Source organism: Ostrinia nubilalis, chromosome 26 (assembly GCF_963855985.1).
Source record: "Ostrinia nubilalis chromosome 26, ilOstNubi1.1, whole genome shotgun sequence".
NCBI lineage: Eukaryota > Metazoa > Arthropoda > Insecta > Lepidoptera > Crambidae > Ostrinia > Ostrinia nubilalis.
In genome coordinates this window covers 4,877,777-4,901,750 of record NC_087113.1, presented here as the reverse complement: position 1 = coordinate 4,901,750, position 23,974 = coordinate 4,877,777, and the positions used below count along the sequence as shown (strand labels likewise).

The 23,974-nt window shown below is 35.6% G+C and overlaps 1 protein-coding gene and 2 long non-coding RNA genes across 3 annotated transcripts in view; all 3 read right to left on the bottom strand.

The window, feature by feature from the left end:
• The window catches only part of LOC135084487 (uncharacterized), a 131,595-nt gene that overhangs the window by 55,656 nt on the left and 51,965 nt on the right, over positions 1-23,974 (bottom strand). The gene's annotated exons all lie outside the window — the stretch shown is intronic.
• On the bottom strand, positions 9,822-14,608 carry LOC135084456 (uncharacterized). The gene is made up of 2 exons (XR_010259844.1): positions 10,572-14,608; positions 9,822-9,998 (listed from the first exon to the last, which is right to left on the bottom strand). It is a non-coding gene; the product is annotated as an uncharacterized LOC135084456 (long non-coding RNA).
• Positions 14,817-15,989, bottom strand: LOC135084612 (uncharacterized). The gene is made up of 2 exons (XR_010259904.1): positions 15,567-15,989; positions 14,817-14,993 (listed from the first exon to the last, which is right to left on the bottom strand). It is a non-coding gene; the product is annotated as an uncharacterized LOC135084612 (long non-coding RNA).

Sequence of the window (23,974 nt, the reverse complement as noted above, 5' to 3'; positions counted from 1 at the left end):
AGAACTTTCAATAGTTGGTTTTAATTGATCTCAAATAATGAAAATGTAAAGATTTTATTTTGTGTTGTCTTTTATAAGTATCTACTTTTTTAAAGTGGTAAATTTAAAAAAATATCATAATAAAACGTATGATTGATATCAACGAATGCTAAAAATAGTAAAGACTTGATTTTTTAAAAATCAATATACATTTTCAACACTAAAACAGGTTTTGTTATTTTTGACATAAATGCAATTTTCTTTATTTCCTGAACTATTAAGTAGCTAGTACTTAGCTTAAATGCCGTTATGGTGAAAAGTTTTGTTTTTAACTGCATTTTAGTCTTGTAATCAAAACGAATTAAACAGGCATACCAATAGTTTCGTAATTTATGTGTTAATACTAGACTTAAATGACGTTAGCTAACATTAGCTGCATTTAAGGCAAGTATTTTCACGTTAAAAAATAATAGTTTTACCCAGCTAAAACGTCGTTAAACTATTTAACGGCATTAAAGTTTAGTAGAATTATTAGTTAGAAACTCATTTTACAAATGTATCAAAGTTATTCAAGATCCAAAACTTAAACGCCGTTAAGGTAGCCATACCGGCGTTTTAGTTGTGTATATTTTGAGATATTATTTCAATAATACTGAGTTAAAATGTATAAATTAAAATATTTCAAAATCTATAATATGTAGCGTCGTGAGAGTTTGTGTCAATTGTAGCTTTTAAAAATACCTTTAAAATGATATATTTAAATTACAAATTACTCTTTTACTTTTGAAACAGCGATTTTTTTTTAATTCGTGATCTTTAAACTCGTTTTTCTCCGAAAGTGGTTTTTGCACTTAACGGCGTTATAGTGATCGGACGGCAGAACACCTGCACACACGTGTTCCCGCGAAAATCCCACGAAGAATGACATTTATAATCTTAGGCGGCATTCCGGTAATTCCAGTATCTTGCGAAGATACAATCTCTAACTTAAAGAAGACTAGGCTCTATGGCTTTAGATGTCTTTGCTTGTCTTTTTTTTTAAACGTTAAACTTACGGTTCTTCTGTGCATTTTAAGCGGTATTCGCATACAAATGGCCAGTATTAATTCCTGTTTCTATGTTTGCGAAGACAACAATCAACCACAACTTCTCCCTGACCTCGGAAATAGGCTGTATGTTATGATATGCACTTGCTTACAATACAGCTTTAGAAACCTAATTTAAGTCATTTATACCTCTTTTTCTTTCCTGCCCCAAAGCCTGCTTTGACAAAAAATAAATGTCAGTTTTTTTTATCTCAATCTAAATTAGATGCATCAGAAAAGAAGTAAGTAGTAGCAAAAAATCGAAAAATTCACTAAGTAGGTAAGTACCTTTTTCGGATATTTAATACCTCAAGTATGTCCAAGGGCATCAGCTGTATTTATGCCATTCGCATTGGAAACTAATAAAATGCAAGAGCTTTATTACTTTATGATGCAAGCCACCGAAAGAACATGCTTCAACAAATTAATGCATTTAAGGCAATATTCTTTGGCACGACTGGCGTTTGAAGTTTATCATAGGTACCTATCCAAATATGTGTAGATGAAGACGTCAAGTGCGATCAAAAAGCGATTATCAAAACAAGATTTTTTCCATATTTTGTAGACACTAGAAACCACTGACGTCACTATGCACCAACTCTACTATTTATTGATTTCAAACCCTTGAAAAAGTGTTAATTTGAGACTTATTTCAAATCTAATTTAGCGTTTCAGAGCTGAAACGAAGTATTAGTTACATAATGAAACATAGAACAAATAATTTCGAGCATAATTGAGGCGAATAATTGATTTAAATAACCGACTTCAAAAAAGGAGGTTCTCAATTCAGTTTGTATTTTTTCAATATGTATTTACGATATTGATCACTCGGTAGAATCTATGACTAAGATTGAATCTAGTCTTCAGCGTTGTTTAAACTTACTTTTCTGTGCTGAAATGAAATGTAGAGAATTCGTTGGGATTGTTGCATAAAGAATATTATTTTAAAACCTAAAACTTCCCCTTAACAAAAGTTTTGAAATGAAACCAAATCGGTGTTTATGTATATTACCATTGCGGTCATATACCGCCCACGCTGCCTCTTGTAATTACCACTCGAAAAGCAGGACTACTGACGTTTCGGCTCTATCTGTCACCTTCGCTCATGTTGGCAGCTCGCTTTGCGTGAGAGGGATGACATTTATTCGAAACTTCGGATAACGTTTTTCGGAGTAATCCCGCTGGTTGCACAGACGGCACATTAAGCGAAACACTGTGCACCTTGTGTATTTGTAATAAAATCAATTTTGCAACAAAAATGTGAAGCCGATGAGCACGACTGTATCTTATTTCAACTTAATGGGATATTATTTCATTTGATACCGTTAAATGCGAGATGGATAATGAAAAGGTTGCTTTTGATACATATTTCAACAAAAAAACTGCACGGTTAAGACGAGAGTGAGGAGGCACGAATACTCTTTGACAGAAACAAAATCTTCCTTTATTCTTCTTCTTTGTATGGTCAAATATATTTTTACTCATCATGTCCACTTTGCGACTGAGTAAGTCGAAAAAAAATGTGACTTTGAACTCCTTTAGTCTTCTGATCTTTGTTGATGATTTCAAATTCAACTCTACCTTCACTAGCAGTGGCGGCGTAAGGCGTAGGCGACGTGGGCCACCGCCTACGGCCTCGCGGAACAAGGGGCCTCGCGCATCAAAAATTTTGCTCACATGTCAAATTCAACTTTTAAATACTATTATATACTAGCTTTTGCCCGCGGTTTCACCCGCGTGAAATTTAGTAGGTATGTCACAGATCGTCATAAATTATAGCCTATATGTTAATCTGGGTTATAAACCGTAATACTGTAAAGTTTCAACAAAATCCGTTCAGTAGTTTTTGCGTGAAAAAGTAACAAACATCCAGACATCCAAACATCCAGACAACATGACATCCAAACTTTCGCATTTATAATATTAGTAGGATAAATTATTGATAGCTAAACAATGTAGTTAAAAATTTTTTTTCCAAACAAATTCAGCCATAATCAGACACAAAATTAAGCAACAACACGGTTTTAAGTGACAAACATTATTCTTTGGCGCAAAATTCCTTTAAAAATAATCACTGAATCAAGAAATCAGAAACTGTCAATGAATAGACCATTGACCCGTTTTTTTTTATATATATATGTTACGGTCAAAGTGATAAATGTGAAAATTATGAATAATCGCCGGTTATTATGAATAATTACCGCATGATTTGGTAAATGTGATTAATATGAGGTCATTTATGTGTGTATAAAACTAAATAGGCGGCTTAGGGGTGGCCCAAGGGCCACCCCCGCCGCACCTTAACCTATTTTTTACTTTAAATCAAAACATTATGTTATAGGCATCATGGAAAAGTAATATTATGCAAAAAACATTCCAAACTCATTATGCCAAATTATATTAATATATGATATCAAAACGTTCAAAAGTTTGGCTGTACACGAGCACGTACACAAGATGTTGTTCTCTTTTATGAAATTTGTTAGTACTAAGGTTGAATTATTATATAATCACTGTTAAATGTGATTAATTTATCACTTTCACCGCGACTGTCGGGAATTATTCATAATAACCGGTTATTATTAATAATTTTCAATTTATCACATTAACCGTAACATATATATAAAAGAAAGTCGTGTTAGTTACTCCACTTATAACTCAAGAACGGCTGAACCGATTTAGCTGAAAATTGTCAGGGAGGTAGTTTAGAGCCAGGAGAAGGACATAGGATACTTTTTATCCCGTTCGAAATTAAAAAAAAAGTCTGCTTATTTATTGCCATTAAGGCGGAACAAAGTTCGCCGGGTCAGCTAGTTATTTCATAAAATCCGTCTTCAGGTCGCCACAGAACAAGGCCTCGCGAAATCTGTCTTGCCCACATCAAATTTAGGTCTTGCCCCGCCACTGTTCACTAGTTAAGTTTATTTCACTTTGATCTGGCTGTACTTTTAGAGTAGGTACTAACTAATGTACCTTGTGGGGGACTAATGTCCCACAGTAGTAATTAACAAAACATAACTTTAATTTTAACTGGAAAGGACTCCAAAAACAAAATCTACATAATTTATTGTTCTCAATGAAATGACTTCACTGGATCAATGTTAATGTGGGTTTTACAATTGTATAACTGCATTAAATACTATTACTATAATTACAATTTATTTTAACCGCAAGGATGCTTACGTAACTTCAGTAATTTCCTTGAAGGAAAACCGACTTCAGGAAATCCTATTCCACTTTAGCGACTTGGAGAACTAGAACACCTGGCGTCCGATAAACCTATGTATGTTTATATTGTAACAATAAGTATCAACATAGGCAATTATGACTTCCGATGGGGCAGCAAGGTTCTGGAGTGGAGGCCACGTACACAAGGTGCACTGACGACCTCATAAAGGTAGCGGGATGGCACTGGATGCAGGCCGCCACCAACCGGCCATTGTGGAAATCATTGGGGGAGGCCTATGTTCAGCAGTGGACGTCCTATTGCTGAAATGATGATGATGATGATCATAGGTAAATCCATAAATTCAAATTCATTTATTTTGCTTGTTGAATAAGGTTATGTTGTCACCTTTTGGCCACTTTGAGTGTAACGAACTAATTATTTGACACGGACTGTACCCACTACCAGTCATGCATGCGCGTATGCGTATATGTATAACCCCAGATTGGTCTAGTGTCCCAAACAACATGGCATATCAAGGACCAGGCACCCCCTGAAAAAGAACCCTAGATACGCCAATGTCACTAGTATGGCACGGCCAAGGAGAAGAGAGATGTGTTGGACCTACGAATTTTTCTAGAGTATTTGACAGCAGCGGGCGCGGTGCAGAACTGCGGAGCTGTGCGGAAAGGAAAGAAAATGATGAAATAAATGAAATCTGCTTGGTTATTCAAAACACTTCTTCACTCCGCCTTGGTGGTGGAAGAAACGGGGCCCAACTTCACAATACATTCGAGTGCATTGTGCCTGTCAAAAACAAGTCGTGACATGGAAAGGTCATCCACATAACCGTTGCAAAACGATCGGTGATCTAATCCGACACTTGTCTGAGATGGAAGGATAAACCGAAATAACAAATCGCCATGTTTGTTTTGATTGTACATCGGCTAATGCAATGTCGGTTATCGAACAGTAAGGCTAGGTGCACACGAGACGTGATCTCTTGGTGTAGAACCAAAATAAGTCATCAGCGATTCGTATTTTTTAGGAATAAAGTCATGATGAATGACATCAAGCTAATGAATGTATGTATAGCTGAAGTAATAAACACGATACTAATTATCTTTTATCGCATCTTTTAAACTCTTTTTCGACCATGTGAGTTCAATAAACCTCCTTCAGTTAATGCCTTTTGTACAGTCTTTAAGATTTTAAGAGAACAGTAGAGTTTTAGTAGATCGAAGTTGTCCTAGCCTTTAATATTCCTATTATGTTTAAGTGATACGTGTTACCTTCAGATTCTTCATGATAAGAAAACGCTTATAACAGTACAAAAGACGATCTTAATATCGAACTAACCTCGTACCCGTACCGTATGCCTGCTCATACCAAGATGGCAAAATTAGTATCAATGCTTTCGTGTGTTCACAGCTTTAGCCAAAGCTCACGCATCAGCTAGGCTGTTCACCTTTGGCAAAACATGAAAAATTGTAGACTCTGGCCCAAAATAGCAATGTTGATCGAAAGATAAGGCGCCGAATTAAATTGCAGCAATAAAATTGTGCAAGGATCAAGCAAGATGAGACATGTGAAGGTAATTTTTGCGAGAGCCTAGTTTAATTTGTAGAGAAAACGTTATTTTGTAATTTAGTAGCATTTCTGCTATTTCACTCATGTGAAATTGGTCTGTTAGACTGTTATAGACGAAAAAACACTTTTTTTTTCTTATCAAAAGCATACGTTTTAATATTAGAGTTCCATTAACATCCCTAGCAGAATCAAGGGTCAAATTGAAACCCCTTCAAGTACATTTTTGTAGCTTAGAGACTAAAGCCACCATTGATCTTCTCCTAGTTTCTTCCATCAAAAATTGTTCTACTGTTTAGCCTTGAAAGCGTAATAAATAAACAAGCATACAAACAGATAGGTATACTTTCTTATTTATTAGGTACATTAGTGGAGATGAAAGGTCACTGATTACATTACAAGTAGGGTAAACCAGAGAGTGATTGCCCACTGGTAGTGATTGCCCGCTTTAAGAATAATATTGTCAGGTGCTGACTTTGAATCACTCTAGGTAGATTTGAATTTACTAAGTAGATGGCTCCGAGATCAATGTACAGTAGTATGTAAAATTTACAATAGGAAACACTAAAAAAAAAAGTTATGGCGGATTTTGTCAAGACGGGTCAAAATGTTACTCAAACCGATAAAGATTTTAACAATTTTACTAAGGAATTACTTGCTTAGAGGTTAAATTTTTTTTGCAAGTTATTTAATATTCAACTAATGGTATATAGTCATGATGAAATTATAAGTCTTTTCTCCATTATCAATGAAAATAACTGATAAAATTTGATTTCTAACGGTCATTTTAACGGTGGGTAATCACTGCACGTAAATCTGTATATTTTTAGTTATTGCCCACCATCATTTCAGTTATTGCCATATGTTAATGCATAGTTATTGCCCAGGGCAATTATTATTAGAGTGTTGCCACCATGCAGTAGCAGTGTTTAAGTTGCTCATTACTAGACTCGTTTTGCAATTTACAGGCATAAATATTGAAATGGCTTTTAATGTTTCATTTTCAGTATGCCAAAGACTCCAAAAGTTCAATATAGCATAGCGATCGAAGCTGTACAAGATGTATCCAACAATTTATCTACAAGATAAATTGCTGAAATATATGGTTTGGCTTGAAAAAATTGATAAAAATTCAAACGCAAATACAAAAAATGAAAATCCTACGTTAAATCTACTAGTGAAAATGTTAATTGTAAGGAAATAGGTACAGCTTTAGGGAAGAATAACCAACAGCTAATTGAACATTCTGAGCAACCACTTGAACTGATATCAAAGAAGATAAAAAAATAAATACATATAAAATTCAAATTTTTGCGTCATCTATGTTTTGAAGTAGATGATTCTGTCTCTACCGATTCTGACTCATCAACATCAGCTCAAGAAATATTTGATAATATAGTTAATAAGGCCAAACGCAATTTATTTTGAAATTTTGAAGACTGTACTGCTAGAATTTAAGTTTAATGTTTTGTTTTGTTTATTTAAAGCCTATTTTGTCATTTTAAAATTGAATATTTTGTTTTAAGATACTGGGCAATTACTGTGCTTTGATGTGGGCAATTAGTGTAAGTAATGGGCAATGACTGTACTTTTTGGAGTATTTTAAATTTATTTCAATATTTTCTAAGTTACGTAAGTTTTAACTAAAATCTGTTAATATTCTGTTTAACAGTTTATTGAGTTATAAGAAAAAAGTCATAAATGGTCGATAAATTAAAATACTTTGTTTAATTTTTCATCTCAATGTGTTTGAAATCCTTAAGTGGGCAATAGCTATACGGTTTACCCTACCTATTAGCAAATGGAAATGATCCGACTTCGATAACAGAGTTCAATTCTCACTACAGACTGTGTGGCGTATACTCAATACTCAACATTTTATTGCATCCATTATTGCTTTTATTATACAGGGTGTTAACTTCGTGGGTGTATAGGTAAAGTCATTTTAAGAATACAAGTTCGCCCATTTGACCTAAGAAGTGAGCTGCTTTTTTTAATGGATATTTTTATTTAATTTTTTCCGAAATTTGACCTAAAAATGCTTCAATTTTTTTCTCGATTGTTATCAACCGATTTTTTTATTTGGTATTAATATCGAATATTATTACGTCTTTAGTTAAAAAAGGTCAAATGGACTTAGGGTCAAATGGACGAACTTGTATTCTTAAAATGACCTTACCAATACACCCACGAAGTTTGTCAAACCTTCCACCAAACACCCTGTATTATTTTGTTATTAGTATTGCTATTGATAACAGCTTTTTTCTTGATAGCATCCTCTGAAGTATCGCAGAATGAGCTTTCAGAACTGTCACCTTTATTTGTTAAGAAATAAGGTTGAAATTTAAACATCAAATGGTTTTTAAGCTGCGTTCACGTCGCGCGTAGCATTCGGCATGAAACATCATAAAAATTAATTAATCAATCATATTTGAAGGAAATTTTTGCAAAATAATATTAATAAAATAAAACATTGTGTTCATTAGCACATTGAAATACCTATTTATTTATTGAGTAACAATTTTTCTTTTGTACTTTTCTTTGTACACACATTGTTCATAAATGTAGGTAATTATTTAATGTAATTGGTATTTGTATTTACTATGTTAATACTTATTTATAATTAGCTCAGTAATAATACGTTATGAATTACGTGGATATTATGTTATTATTTATTTTACCAGCTGATTTTTTTTCAATTAATGTAAAATAAACTCAATTAACTTTAACGCCGTTGTTAATTCGTACATTTTATTCCTTAATTATTTTGATTAGTAGTCAGCATAAAAATATTTTAGTACTTACTATTTTTATATTTATGTATCAATAGACCGTAAATGTGTGACGTCACAATTTTAACTATACTGGATCCGCGTCTAAAAATCCTTGTAGGTATAATCCTTAACTTTAACTTTGGAGAAAATCAGAAAAACAGTAATTTTACTTACTGCGTTTATAAATAGTGCACTATGCTTCGCGTGAACGCACCTTTAGAATACATTCTGAGCTTTAATGTCATCGTACGATAGCGCTGTATTGCGATTTTACAGCTTCCTTTACGACTGGAGTGAATTATACGCTCGCTTGGAGCGGGTTGAGTTTGTCATTTGACAGCCTTGACTCGTGATAAGAATTCTAGATTTACTACATTTTTATAGAAAAATATCACATACAAACATAAAATGCTGTAAGTCGATGTTGATGTACCGTTTTGTGCGTACCGTTATTTATGCGAAGTTTTTTTTAGTAATTAAAGTTTACGTATATTTTTTGTTTTGAGCGACTAAAATTAACCTCATTTGTAACAGTTATGGGACAGGTAGAACTTACTAAATAAAATAAATATGGACGCCACTTTAGGACAAATTATTTTTGATGGTTTAATTTTCGTTACGACACGATGTTACCGATTGGCTTAATTGACTGAAAACTTATAATATTTTAGAGGTACGATAAAATGTCCTTTTAATAAGTTATCCCGTGGACTTATTGGTGAATTCAACTTCCTAGTTAATTAGAATTGAATGAAGCTCTAAACAAGGATAACAACAGAGTTCAGAAAACAAACAACAACAATTACAGGGCTTGCACAACATGGCGGTTCCCGCGTGACGTAACCGGCCCTCGGGGAGCTTTGGGTGGTCTGTGCTCTGTGGTCTACCATGCTAGGGCTGGATCTAGGCTTACATTTTAGTCCCATTACTAAATAACTAATGTCTGTAAGGGACAATAGACCAACGGTGGAAAATCTGATTCAAGGGCTAGTGCTCATTCCTTACGCGTTTAGCTTAGCTGGAGGTAGTGTCAGAAAACTGAAAGTATTTTATGAGACCGTTTTTTTTTAATGTTGTAAAAAAGTCTTCGCAGGTTGTTTCGATACGCCTAGATAAAATGTATAGTGTGCTATATGAGTAATTTTTAAACATTTTTTAAAGGATGCCTGGGAATTGAACCCACGTCCTGTCACGTTTTAATTAATTAGGGGATAAATAAAACTGACAAAATATGAGGAAAACAAACTAAGAATTTATTTAAGCTATCTCAGGGTAGGGTCTGGTCTTAGATCCGCAGCCGTGACACTTTACACACTCCTTACTCCCCTCGGGCTTCCAGTCCCAGTTAAGGTTGTGCTTCCGAGTGCGCCTCCAGGTCTTCGCCATCCAAGAACCCGCAGGGTGATCCTGTCAAATTGTACATACACTAGTTAGTTACTAGTTGCACGAGTAAATCCAGGGGCTGCCACTAGCGCGTTGATTGATTGATGATCATGAATCATGAGATGAGGGAGCAAGCGAAGCCGGGTAACACTACTGCGACTACGGGAGTATAATTCTATTCATTACGTTAATCTGAGTGAAACGGCATTTACAATAATGATTTTGTATAGCAGAAGCGGGGTACAATTTAGCTAGTGGCAATACTACCCTTTTTTTTCTATAATGGACAATATTACAAATAACAACTAGGTAAATTTTCACTATTCTAAGCACATCGATATCTTTGCCTAAATAACAAAATGTACGAAGGTAACATACGCATTAATGCATAATTCTATTACTCCTAATAAATAATTATTCATTTTTATCATTACATAAACTTTGTATGAGATTAACATGCATTATTAAAACAAGTTAACTCCAAGACACGTATTAACTAGATTATGTTAAATTAATTTATTGTTACCTTCGTACGCAGACTATCATTAATGTTCTTAAATCTAAATAGTACATAAGCTAGAAAAATGCACAACTTACCCAATACGGGAAAATATTTGTTTCACTTCACTTATTATTTATTTTGAAGTGCAAGTATTTTACAAATACAAAATAATGATTTCTATCAGTATCAATCAAGTAAGTAAACTGACACGAAAATATTGTGCGGCGCGCAGAGCGTACGCACATTAGGCCGTATCAAAAGGTTGAGAGCTAATGGTCGCCGTTCGCGTTCTATTGAATCTTCGGCTCGCGCCTAGACATGGCCGCCCGGCGCTCGCGCTTGGACCGGTTACCCGCGCGCAGAAAATATTAATCACTACATAGAAACCGAACTGCGTTGTCAGTTTGTTTATTTAGTTAGTGTTAAGTTTTTATTCATTTTTATTTATATTTATAGTTTTAAGTTTTTATTTATAAAGCATTTGTATTTAATAATAGTAGGTTAAGATTCATTATAATAATTGTGTAGTATAATATGTAAATAATAAATAAGTTAAGTTTATGTGGATTGTATACGTTACAGTACCCCCTTTCGAAAGAAAGGATTTTGCCTTATGCAAAATCCGCAATAATAAGAAAACTAATCCGTTTATGATTCGCTTTTAATGTGATTTATAAATGTTTGATTTTAAGTCTTTGATATGCCAAGCTCCTAAGTTACGACCAACCATATCCTCCAAAACGTAAACGAGTGGTGAACGTTTTTGAATAATTTTACATTTAACATATTTAGGAGTGAGCTTTTTAGCATAATAAGCATCTTTGTCACTTTGGAAGTAAGTACGCTTCCAAACTATGTCACCGACATGATATTCTGCTTCCTTACGCCTTAAGTTATAACGCTGAGAATTCTTTTCGTGAGCGTTCCATAGTGCTTTTTGTACCTTGTTAAAAATATTAGAGAGATATCCTAAGTTTTCAGCATAAATTTCTCGAGGAGCGAAAATTAACTCATTTGGGATGTCATTCTCAATGTAATGAGACCCGCAAGTTACTAATTCCCTCCCGTGAACGAGAAAAGCTGGAGTATAACCTGTTGTTTCGTTTATTGAAGTGTTGATTGCGAACTGAATTTTTGGCAGATTCAGATCCCAAGAACGATGGTCGTCGTTTACGAAGGAAGATACAGCTGTCATTATAGTCTTGTTGTACCTTTCCACAGTGTTGACTTGAGGGGTATACTTTGGTGTGAAGTTAACGTTTGGAATCTTGTACACTTTGAATAATTTGTCTAGCTCACGACTAGTGAATTGTATGCCATTATCAAGGATTACGGTTTGTGGGACACCATGAACAAGAAACACAAAGTCTTCCAAATGTTTGGTCACGAGTTCAGCAGTAGCTCGTCTCAATGGAAACAACAAACAATATTTGGAAAAGCAACAAGTAACAACAAATAAGTAGCTGTGTTGTTTCCTGGAAGGTGGTAAGGGTCCAACCAAATCAATCGAGATCGATTGAAATGGTCGGCAGCACTCCTTGGGTCTGCCCATTTTACCAAGTGTGCCTTGTGTAGATAATTTATATGCATGACAGATATCGCAATTGGAGATGAAACTCGCAACATTGCTATGCATTTTAGGCCAATAATATTTAAGACATAATCTTTTGAAAGTTTTAAATATACCAAAGTGCCCGCATGTGGGTTCAGAGTGATTAAGTTTTATAGTTTCGTCTCGATCTTCTTTTGGTATTACTTCCTTCCAGTCAAATTCTGCAGTAAGTGAGTTCTTGTTACGCATGTATCTATAAAGTTTACCGTTTTCCAAGCGATAGTTAGGGTAACTGGTAGGTGAAACTTTGCAGCCATTATAAATATTTAAGTACCATGAATCTTGACTTGCAGGCGAATCCTGTGAAGTGGATACCAAGGCGACCGGAACTGATCTTGACAAAAGGTCTGGGACAAGATGTTCTTTGCCCTTGCGATGCTTAATAACAAAGTCGAAAGAAGACAGACGCACTCCCCATCTTGCCAAACGACCGGTCGGGTTGGAGATGGACAGAAACCATTTAAGGGCCGAGTGGTCTGTAAAAACTGTGAAAGTTCTTCCATTCTCCAAATAACAACGCCAGTGTTCGAGAGCTGTTAGGACAGCGAGTGCCTCTCTCTCAGTCACACTGTAATTTCGTTCAGGGCCAGTAAGAGATTTGCTCATATACGCAACCGGGTGTTCAACCCCGTCTATTGTTTGAGAAAGCATGGCTCCTACACCGAAGTTGCTTGCGTCGGTGTGAACCTCGAATGGATGATTAAAATTAGGACATGCTAGGATAGGGGCTTGTACCAAGAGTGATTTAAGTTTAAGAAATGCTTTATCTGCTTCATCAGACCATTCAAACGGTGGAGAAGTCTTTTTGGTTGAGGTTAACTTATTTAAGGGACCAGCAATAGAACTAAAGTTTGGTATAAATCGTCTATACCAGGAAGCCGTACCTAGAAAACGCTTCACGTCTTTTTTATTTTTGGGGATAGGGTAATTGAGGATAGCCTCAATCTTTTCAGGATCGGTTCGTAAGCCTTTGTCGTCGACCACATAACCAAGGTAACGTAAATGATTGCGGAAGAACTGACACTTACTCAAATTTATTGTTAGGTTTGCATTACTAAGTTTTTGCAGAACACGCGATAGAAGAGATAAGTGTTCCTCAAATGTTCTACTTATAATTATGACGTCATCTACGAAAACAAATACGTTAGATTCAAATTCAGGTCCAAACAAGGAGTCCACAAGGCGTTGCTGAGTAGCTGGGGCATTAGTCAAGCCAAAAGCAGTGACTTTAAACTGAAAGGTTCCTCTTCCTGGTACATAGAAGGCTGTCTTTTCCCGATGCTCCTTTTTTATAGGTATTTGCCAGAAACTTTTTGATAAATCAATACTGGACAAATACCTAGCATCTTTCAGATTGTCGAGAATCTCTGAGACATAAGGAAGGCAGTAGGCATCCTTCTTTGTAACTGAATTCAGTTTCCTACTGTCCAAACAAAAACGGGGCTTGCCGTCCTTTTTAGTAACTACTAATACCGGAGATAACCAAGGACTTTCACAGGGCTCAATGACGTCAAGGGAAAGCATTTCGTCTACTTGTTCAATTACAATCCTTTGCTTTTCAGGTGACATGCGGTAATACCTTTGTCGTATTGGCTCCGCATCACCTGTATCAATACTATGTGTAATTAAACTTGTCCGACCCAAACCTCGTTCCTCGAAAGAAATCTTTTTAAAATCGCTTACCAACTTGTCAGCAACCCTTCTTTCTTCTATATCAAGATTATCATAAGAGTGTAAAAGAAGTTTAGGTTCGCCTGATATTTCATGCAAAGTAGGATCGCTATTGTTAAAATAACTTATATTTTTTAGGTGATCAGGAAAAATTTTGAATTGTTTCCAAAAGTCAATACCGAGGATCAATGCCGAGTCGATTTCAGGGATAACGTGGGTCTTAATTATATTATATTGTCCATCGAATATGATTGGCAAAAGAATGTAGCCACGGGAAGTTAGTACTTGGCCACCAGCTGCGGTGACTGATAAAATATTGTCAGTATGTAAAGTAAAATTATAATTTACTAGCTTCTTGTGAGAGTCATTTCCAAGGATGCTTATAACAGAACCTGAGTCAAGGAGACCGTAAATATCGAGGTCCTTGATATTGTTAATATTTACTTTTATGTATGGTCTAGGGTCTTTACTTGGCTTATTATTATTAAAAATTGGAGCAGTTTTGTATGTAGAAAAGAAGCTGCGTATAAAGATAAGCCAATTTTGCCACTCCAAGCTAGTGGTAAGAGTTGCTTCTTTACTGATCCAATTTCTTTTTAGTTTTTTGAACCAGTTTCTGCAATATTGGGGTTGCAAGTGGGGCATTCTGGTGTTCGAACGTCCTTCTTTCCACACTTGAAACAGAAAATGGCACGTTCAGCCTTGCAGTCCTTCATATCATGGGTGTCGACTCGGCAGCGATGACAATAAGGTTTAGGCTTACCTAAGATACATACTTCATCATTTGATGTTGTATTAGGTTCAGCTATTGAATAAGATTTTGGATTTGGGTTAAAAAAAGTTTTAGAATTTGAGTAATTACTAGTGTAAGTTCTATTCGATTGTCTATAATTGTTAGTGAAATTTGAGTTTTTGTTAATATTTTTATTTGGTGATTGGTAAGCATATTCAGGAGCTAAAGTTCTAGAGTTTACGGCCGGTGGTTCTTTAAATGGCCCCACGTTGGGCGCCATTTGTCACGTTTTAATTAATTAGGGGATAAATAAAACTGACAAAATATGAGGAAAACAAACTAAGAATTTATTTAAGCTATCTCAGGGTAGGGTCTGGTCTTAGATCCGCAGCCGTGACACTTTACACACTCCTTACTCCCCTCGGGCTTCCAGTCCCAGTTAAGGTTGTGCTTCCGAGTGCGCCTCCAGGTCTTCGCCATCCAAGAACCCGCAGGGTGATCCTGTCAAATTGTACATACACTAGTTAGTTACTAGTTGCACGAGTAAATCCAGGGGCTGCCACTAGCGCGTTGATTGATTGATGATCATGAATCATGAGATGAGGGAGCAAGCGAAGCCGGGTAACACTACTGCGACTACGGGAGTATAATTCTATTCATTACGTTAATCTGAGTGAAACGGCATTTACAATAATGATTTTGTATAGCAGAAGCGGGGTACAATTTAGCTAGTGGCAATACTACCCTTTTTTTTCTATAATGGACAATATTACAAATAACAACTAGGTAAATTTTCACTATTCTAAGCACATCGATATCTTTGCCTAAATAACAAAATGTACGAAGGTAACATACGCATTAATGCATAATTCTATTACTCCTAATAAATAATTATTCATTTTTATCATTACATAAACTTTGTATGAGATTAACATGCATTATTAAAACAAGTTAACTCCAAGACACGTATTAACTAGATTATGTTAAATTAATTTATTGTTACCTTCGTACGCAGACTATCATTAATGTTCTTAAATCTAAATAGTACATAAGCTAGAAAAATGCACAACTTACCCAATACGGGAAAATATTTGTTTCACTTCACTTATTATTTATTTTGAAGTGCAAGTATTTTACAAATACAAAATAATGATTTCTATCAGTATCAATCAAGTAAGTAAACTGACACGAAAATATTGTGCGGCGCGCAGAGCGTACGCACATTAGGCCGTATCAAAAGGTTGAGAGCTAATGGTCGCCGTTCGCGTTCTATTGAATCTTCGGCTCGCGCCTAGACATGGCCGCCCGGCGCTCGCGCTTGGACCGGTTACCCGCGCGCAGAAAATATTAATCACTACATAGAAACCGAACTGCGTTGTCAGTTTGTTTATTTAGTTAGTGTTAAGTTTTTATTCATTTTTATTTATATTTATAGTTTTAAGTTTTTATTTATAAAGCATTTGTATTTAATAATAGTAGGTTAAGATTCATTATAATAATTGTGTAGTATAATATGTAAATAATAAATAAGTTAAGTTTATGTGGATTGTATACGTTACAGTCCTTTCGCTTTCGCGACTGCTCTGACCGCTGAGCTACGGAATACGGACACATCATTAGTTAAACGACCTTACCATCCTATTACAGTTACATTTTTATACACTAAACTATAAATCTTCAACAAAATCGACAGTTAAGTATCTCCACATTTTATTAAAAACAGTATCACGTGTGCAAAACCTCGGTATCATAATTTAATTAAACAATAATAATCCATTAAGTTATTTTGTCATACATAAATATGATTTTATTATGCTGCGGCAATATCGGTGGAGGCAAACGCGGTTGCTACAAACAACTTTTACTTTATTTAGCTCTATAACAATATCATAAAAAATGTCACAAACCATTAATTTCGAGGTGGCTAGCATTCATTTGTTCTTTAATTTATTTTAACCAAAAAAAGTTTGTAACAAAAGTGTAGCTCAGAGTCTGGTGTCGACTCTACATTATACAGTCAAAGACAATTATCTTATTTTTCTTAGTTAAAGCAAAAATATAGGTATCGCATTAACTTCACAATTCAATTAACTCTCATTACTGGTTAATCAATTTAAAAAACTATCGGTTTGCGAAAAGATTTTACGAGTAACTGTTAAATAAATACAGTTACAAGAAGTTTCCCACTTACAGGTTATTTCTCCGAGTTTTCCTTGCGAAAATAACAATGGCACTGGCACAGATTATAAACAACCTACCTACATTACATTGACAGTGGTTGTTTGACAAAAACTTCTTACGTCGTCCTAAACCTGCGTCTACACTACCCAAAACAAAACAAAACAATTGCATAAAAATGTCTACATGATCCAAAACAATTGCATAAATACATTGTAAACAATTACACAAATTGTTACATTGTTTGAAAAAACAATAAACATAATTGTTTGAGTTTTATAATGACGTTGACGTCATTCAAAGACCTTTCCCATACATCTGGGTGAGATTAGTTTGTATTTAGTGTGAATGAGTCATCGCCCTTTCTTAGAAGTTAATTTCAATGGGGCAACAAAATCGAAACGTTTTTCGATTGCTTTATTTCTATTAGAGTACGGAATGTGTATTACTCATAGTTAAACACTGGAATTTGTGGTTATTTTACAAAAATAACAATACACGGGACACAATGAGCCCTATTACCAAGCATTTATTTTTACAGCCTTTTTTCACTCTTTGAAACGTGATACACAGATTTTACTTGATATTTGTGGTGGTTTCTGAATAGAGATTTTAAACCGGTGGTGCTTTTTCTGGGACTTGTTATTGAAGGCTTTGTACGGAACCCCACAGTTCCTTCCCACTTCAGGCGAATGGTGGAGCATCTGGGTCGTTTTAGTGGGTATGCCATGTCCTTCTGCTGACCTGTTGACCCCCACAAAACCTATCCTGCTCCCGCAGGGTAGGCAATTTCATGGTTTTTCCCCAACAAAGAAATATGGGGACTGAAATGAAGTAACACTGCACTGTGTACTCGGCCTAACACATAATATGTGCTAACTCTAAGCGCTTGACCGCACGCACACTTCCTGACGCTCAAGTTCAAGAACTACCTATGTAGGTACCTGCGTGGTGACGTCATACATAACCGCTATATTTACTTTGTTGTGGTTCTGTGTTTCCCATTGATGATTCTATTTATTTACGTGTTTGTTGTAACAAAGTCGAGGAACAATTCCAGATCGTCAAAGAATGATAACAGTGTACGAGTTTATTTGGAATTAATGTATGTATAGTTTTTTTATTGATCCCATGCTTCAGGAGGCACATCTGGCTGGCAAACCAATGGATATGGGAGACCATCTCTAGTGTGGGACATGAAGAATCATATTAATGCTTTTGATATGTCCCTATTTCCGTATCTATAGATGACATAGATGCGATGAAAAGTGATAAAAACTTTCTGGGATAGAATCGTGGGCGAATTTGCGAGCGCAGTAGCTAGCTACTGCGTTTCTCATCATCTACCGATCCTGACCATAAGAATCCATCATCATCATTTGCATTCGAGAATAATAGAGATTCTAGCGTCCGAGGATAATCCATCCTGTAAGTGTGATCCTGTGATTAGTTCAATCAACATAACTTCACCATATTTACCCCTTTTATCTGTAGGGTGACGCGACGCGACAATCTTCCTCTACATGGGAATTTGTTATGGCGGGTCTAGTTCCAGTCACTCTGCATAGTAGTTATATCAAAATAACAATATAAGTAGAGCTTTTAATTTAGAATAAGTGCAATATACCTATTTAGGTAATAGTAATTATGAAACTGTGCTAGATCCTCATTATCATAGAGTCAATAGTTTGAAATGATGTCGTTGACCAATTAGGCCAAATGCGTCCGGTGTTTTAGGTGTCTGAATTGTTTAATGTTAGACACCTGAATATAAGAACCTACCACTTTATGATATTTTAAAGAACCTACTTTTGTAATAAATATGTTTTTTTTTTTTTTTATGTGATAGGAGCCTAGGAGGCAAACGAGCAGACGGATCACCTGATGGTAAGTGATTACCGTAATTACTATAAGATAAGTACTATAAATATGACTCTATCCCTATGTTTGTTTAATAGGTTTTCACGCTAAGTAGACCAAATTTTGGAAAATGTTGGTAGAGATAGATTGCATTACCTATCGGAAAAGAACAAGAAGACACATTGTTGAAAAATAGATCAGAGGATTGAAAATATTTTCGTATTAAGTAATAAATTAAGTGATTTGGTCGAAAGAAAAATATACTAGCATTAACAACTAATTCTGGTTTGCCGATGATTTTACGCTGTAATATGATCTGAGAATCGAGATGACCTAGATTGGTGCCTGCGTTAATTTCTACCTAGACTGATGTGATGACTAGTCTAGTATTAACTAAGAAAACGACAGTTTAATAGCGCACTGAATTAACTTTAGCCAAAGTTTATGAATAAACCACTTATTTTAATATGTAAAAGACTCTACATTATGTAGAATCAAAGTACGTCAACCAGTCCCCTAATATAATACAATACTAATAAATATCTAATTCTGTTAAGTGATAACTTCATTAAAATAAAATAAAGCAAATACCAAACTTGTAGCACTCAAGATGATTCATTTCAAACATTTAAAAACACATTTATAAGTCGCACAGCGAGTATTTCTAAGAGGCAAGGCCGCGATGATCTTACCTTATAACTTTAAACTGTAGTTAAATATTGTGTATTTATGTTCACTAACACAAAATTAAATTGATCACTACACCACACACAACACTTGTGATCTAAATGCTTGACTCAAAACGGAGCAGCACAGACCGCGCACATGTGAACTTTTAAAAAGATAAAAAAAACAAAATGGGCGCGTCTGTCATCGCCCGCGGTACGACACTAACTGACTATTGAGTATGAATCACGAACAAGGCAAAATACTGCCAATTAAACTATCGTGTAGTGGGATAATAATATTCGTCAATAAACCAAACGAACAAGTTATATCCAACTCTATAGCAGCGCGTTAAAGTTGAGTTTGATTTAAAATGTAGAGCTGCGCGGGAGACGTTTTTACGGTGACGTATCAGTTTGTGAATGAACGACGTATACTATGAACCCAATTCCTTACAACCTATAGCATGTTTCGTAATAAAAATAAAACATAAATATAGGTAGGTACTGGGAAGATTTTTCACGTGTGCGTCAAATTCTATAGCTAAAAATATAATAAAAATAAACTTTTTTAAAAACAAGCTTTTATTCTGAATTTCGAAAGCTTGTATCGCGCATGGAATTTATTCCTCTTTTTCTCTGTTTGCGCTACAAGCTTTCTAAATTCAGAATAAAAGCTTGTTTTTAAAAAAGTTTATTTTTATTATATTTTATTTTACACTTTTTAGCTATATCTTAATCTCAGGACCCTGGACATTATCTAACACTAAAGTGCTCGAAAAGACAAATCCAACGAACCCAAACTCGATGAGTTTCCGCCGTTTTGTTTAGGAGTTCCTATGGCCACCTCCCGACTCCATCATCAGACCAGCTCAATGGTACCATAATATTGCATTGTCATCGTACTTCCATAAGTGTACCAAATTTCAGCTCAATCGGTTGAGGAGAACTGGTCTTAAATTCAGTTGCAAGATTTGTCCCACACATACTTACGAGTACAAGTGAAGTCAATATAAAGCTTGTAATAATAATAATAAAGCTTGTAAAAATCAACACGTTGGTCTAGTTTTAGCAATATATCTCTAGAATATGCCCTAGAATTTTATTCATGCAAAACTATTGAGTAATGTAGTTAAAGATAAAGTGTACTAACTAATACATTAAATTCTAATGTTTATTAACAGACATTGCCTATTACTTTGTTTTGTATTATAAATTAATATTTATTTATTTCCTCCTACGCTATTGTATTAATGTACACCTGTATTTGATTTACTGTTTATTTGTTATCTACGCAAAACAATAACAGACGTGATTTACAATCGTTGACATAATAAGTAATTGCATAATTTACGTGTTAACTAGAAGTTACAGTTTTATTAGTCGTGACTTTACAACCGACTCGAGTAAACAAAATTAAAAAAAACCCTTACAGGCTTTTTATTATAGACTCTACTGCAGAATAAGACCACGCTCACTCTTTCCGTGGATGCAGTAAAAAGTTACTAAGGGACAAATAAAAAAAACCTATGCAAAAATCAGGCCTCCTCAACCTGTCTGACCCGCCAGAACCAGAGAGAGTGTAGGCAAAATTCTTCGATTGCTTCTAGTCTAGAAGATTAGAGAGGGTTCTGCACTGTTCCTGCAGTAGAGACTAAATGATATGATGATGATAAGAGTCCCAAAATGTATCTTAGAAGGACTAAAGATGATTCTCTATCTGGCGACAGCCTCCATTAAATCTCTTTAGCCGCTTACTTTAAAAACCTTTAAGGCTTTCAAAGCGCTTAAAGCCAAACGACAGTTTAAAAAAAGACAAAAAAAGCATTTATACAAATTGATCAGCTAAGAGCCTGAGATAAACATTTGAAGAGACCTCAAGGATGGCTGACTGTCAAAACAGCGGCATCGCCATTCGTCATTCTGGTAATGTCACTAATACAGTCAAATGCAGAAGCAGTAATGATTACAACCAATTCAACACTTTCTGGGTATTCTATTTAGGATATATTCAGTGAATTCGATTCCCAAGAGGATCACCTGGCTACTCATGAAGGACTACAACTCCAACAACAGGATCTAACGTTACAGTTATAAGAATTTTATTTACCCAGAGTCAGAGATGTTTATAGAATACTAGCGGCCGCCCGCGACATCGTACGTGTGGATCCCATTTTACCCCCTTAGGGGTTGAATTTTGCAAAATCCCGTCTTAGTGAGCACCTACGATCTAAAAGGAACCCCCATGCAAAATTTGAGACTCCTAGCACTTATAGTTTCTGAGATTTCGTGATGTACTCTGTGCTTTTGGAAGGCATGTTACGCTGTTGTTTATATCGGCAACCCACACTCTAAATTAATAATATTATTTATTTATCATTGTATTTGCAGCTAACGATACAAAACTAAAACCAACAAGGACAGACACTAATAAATGACAATAGAAAGGTAGCTTCAGCCGGTCGACCTTCCTCGTAATCAATTAGCGATGACACGTCGCGAAGGTCCCCAGAGAGGTCTCAAACAGGCGACTGGTTAATTAGTAACCATGTAAATTATAATTTAAATTCGATAGACAACACTCGAATGTCATGGTCTTAGTGAAAGGGACAACGCATTCATCAATAAACCTATAGCGTCAGCAGTCTACTACTATAAACAGAAGCTCAAAGTTGCATAGCGTGCTATGGAGAGGGCTATGCTCGGTGTTTCTTTACGAGATCGAATCAGAAATGAGGAGATCCGTAAACGAACTAAAGTCGCTGACATAGCCCGACGGATTAGCAAGCTGAAGTGCCAATGGGCAGGGCACATAGTACGCAGAACTGACGGCCGATGGGGCAGCAAGGTTCTGGAGTGGAGGCCGCGTACCGGAAAATGCAGCAAACGCTTTTATTATCGGTCAAGGTATAGATCCTGGACTACACAGGAGTTGCAGCGGTGGGATCGAGAGATGGGAATATTCCCGTAATAGGACTACGCGTCATTTTGCCCTTTTCTTATTCATCTTCAGCTGTTGCCTGCAACCTTTCGCAAGTCGTCACTCTACCTAGTTGGACTTACTATGCTTGCCGAGTTGCGGTCTCTCAAGAACTCGGTTTAGAAAAAGATACACATCATTGGGGCTCCAAGAGGTTTACCATCAAACTGGAATTATCTGGTCATGACCGGAATTTTGAACCTTAATCCGGATTTTAGCTAAACACTTACACAAACATACATCAGAGCTCTCTTGAGTTACATCGTGTGGGTTGTATTGTTACAAGAGAGGTCAAAACCCTGGCGAAGACTTATGTTACTCGTATTTATTCAATCCATGTATTATTTTATAAGCTGCAGCAGTTTTCTTTCCAAAAATGTATTTTTCCTACTAATATTATAAATGCGAAAGTTTGGATGTCTGGATGTTTGTTGCTCTTTTACGCAAAAACTACTGAACGGATTTTGATGAAACTTTACAGTATTATTGTTTATAACCCAGATTATAGGCTATAATTTATGAAGATCTGTGACAAACTAAATTTCACGCGGGTGAAGCCGCGGGCAAAAGCTAGTGTTTTATAATTTGAAAGAAAGAAAGAAAAAACATTTATTTGGTACAAAAAAATTAAACAATAAGTACAGTCACGGAATGAAAAGGTTCGTCAGTTTTCAAATTGATTCCTTCAACGTATCGCGAGCACATATTACCTTTTGAAACTATGTTACAGAATAATCTCGAGTTAGAGAAAATAATCTTTAACTGTTCGTCAGTAAAGTTCAAAATTATTCAGATCAAAGTTGTTTGACGATTTATCTTGTCAAGAAGATTAATATGATTGATAAACTAAAACCTTCTTGTTGGTTCCACCTGCCATTATTATTTCTATTAAATAAAAAAAACTATTGTCAATTGGTCAATGTCATCATTGCATTGCACTGATGGGATAGAAAAATAAACAAGCAAAACCTTATTCGTTAGCAAACGTCATATTTATTTAAATGTTAGCAGCACTGTTTCTTGCACGGTTATGTTGGCAGGTTTGACTCTTACAGTACCTAGTGCAAGCGAAAACCGACACTAAGGTGACGAACCTTTTCATTCTGCGACTGTACAATCAAATTAAAAATTTTTAGTATAATCAGGGAGAGACCGCTCTATCTAATGCATTACTTTGCCTTTACTTACTCAAAACTGGGTCAATGTATATTTTGCATTTTAATTTGACTCAAAATGGTATGATGTTTAGAGCACCTACCTACTTTAAAAACCTATCAAGGACTGCTAACCTATAAACCAGCTTTGGACAAGTTTATAAGATATTAAAAGGTTTGTAGCCTACATTAGAACCAAATACGGCATGTTCTATCGATTCTACTTGTACACTTGTATAGTTCTTGCAACTCACGAAGGCGAGTGAGCTTTACTTGTGTGAACGTGTACATGCACATAACGATAGTGTAATGTATATCAAAACTTTGGAAAACGAACAGTAGCGAGCCACCACACATGTAAAGCTCACTCGTTCGTTCGATCGTTTCAGTCAAATGACGTCCACTGCTGGACAAAGGCCTCCTCCAAGGTTTTTCACAAATTCCACAATGTAAAGCTCACTCGCCTTCGTGAATTGCAACAACTATAACGCCCGTAATCCGTATTCACAAACGATGCTTGCTTAAGTGAAGCAGCAAATCGAACGCACTGCGTTGAATAGAGCTCTGTGATTGGTTCGTGTGTCACTCTGTGCGTCCACACGCACTGTGAGACCTCATAGTAATGTTTGACCCTATAAGACGTTG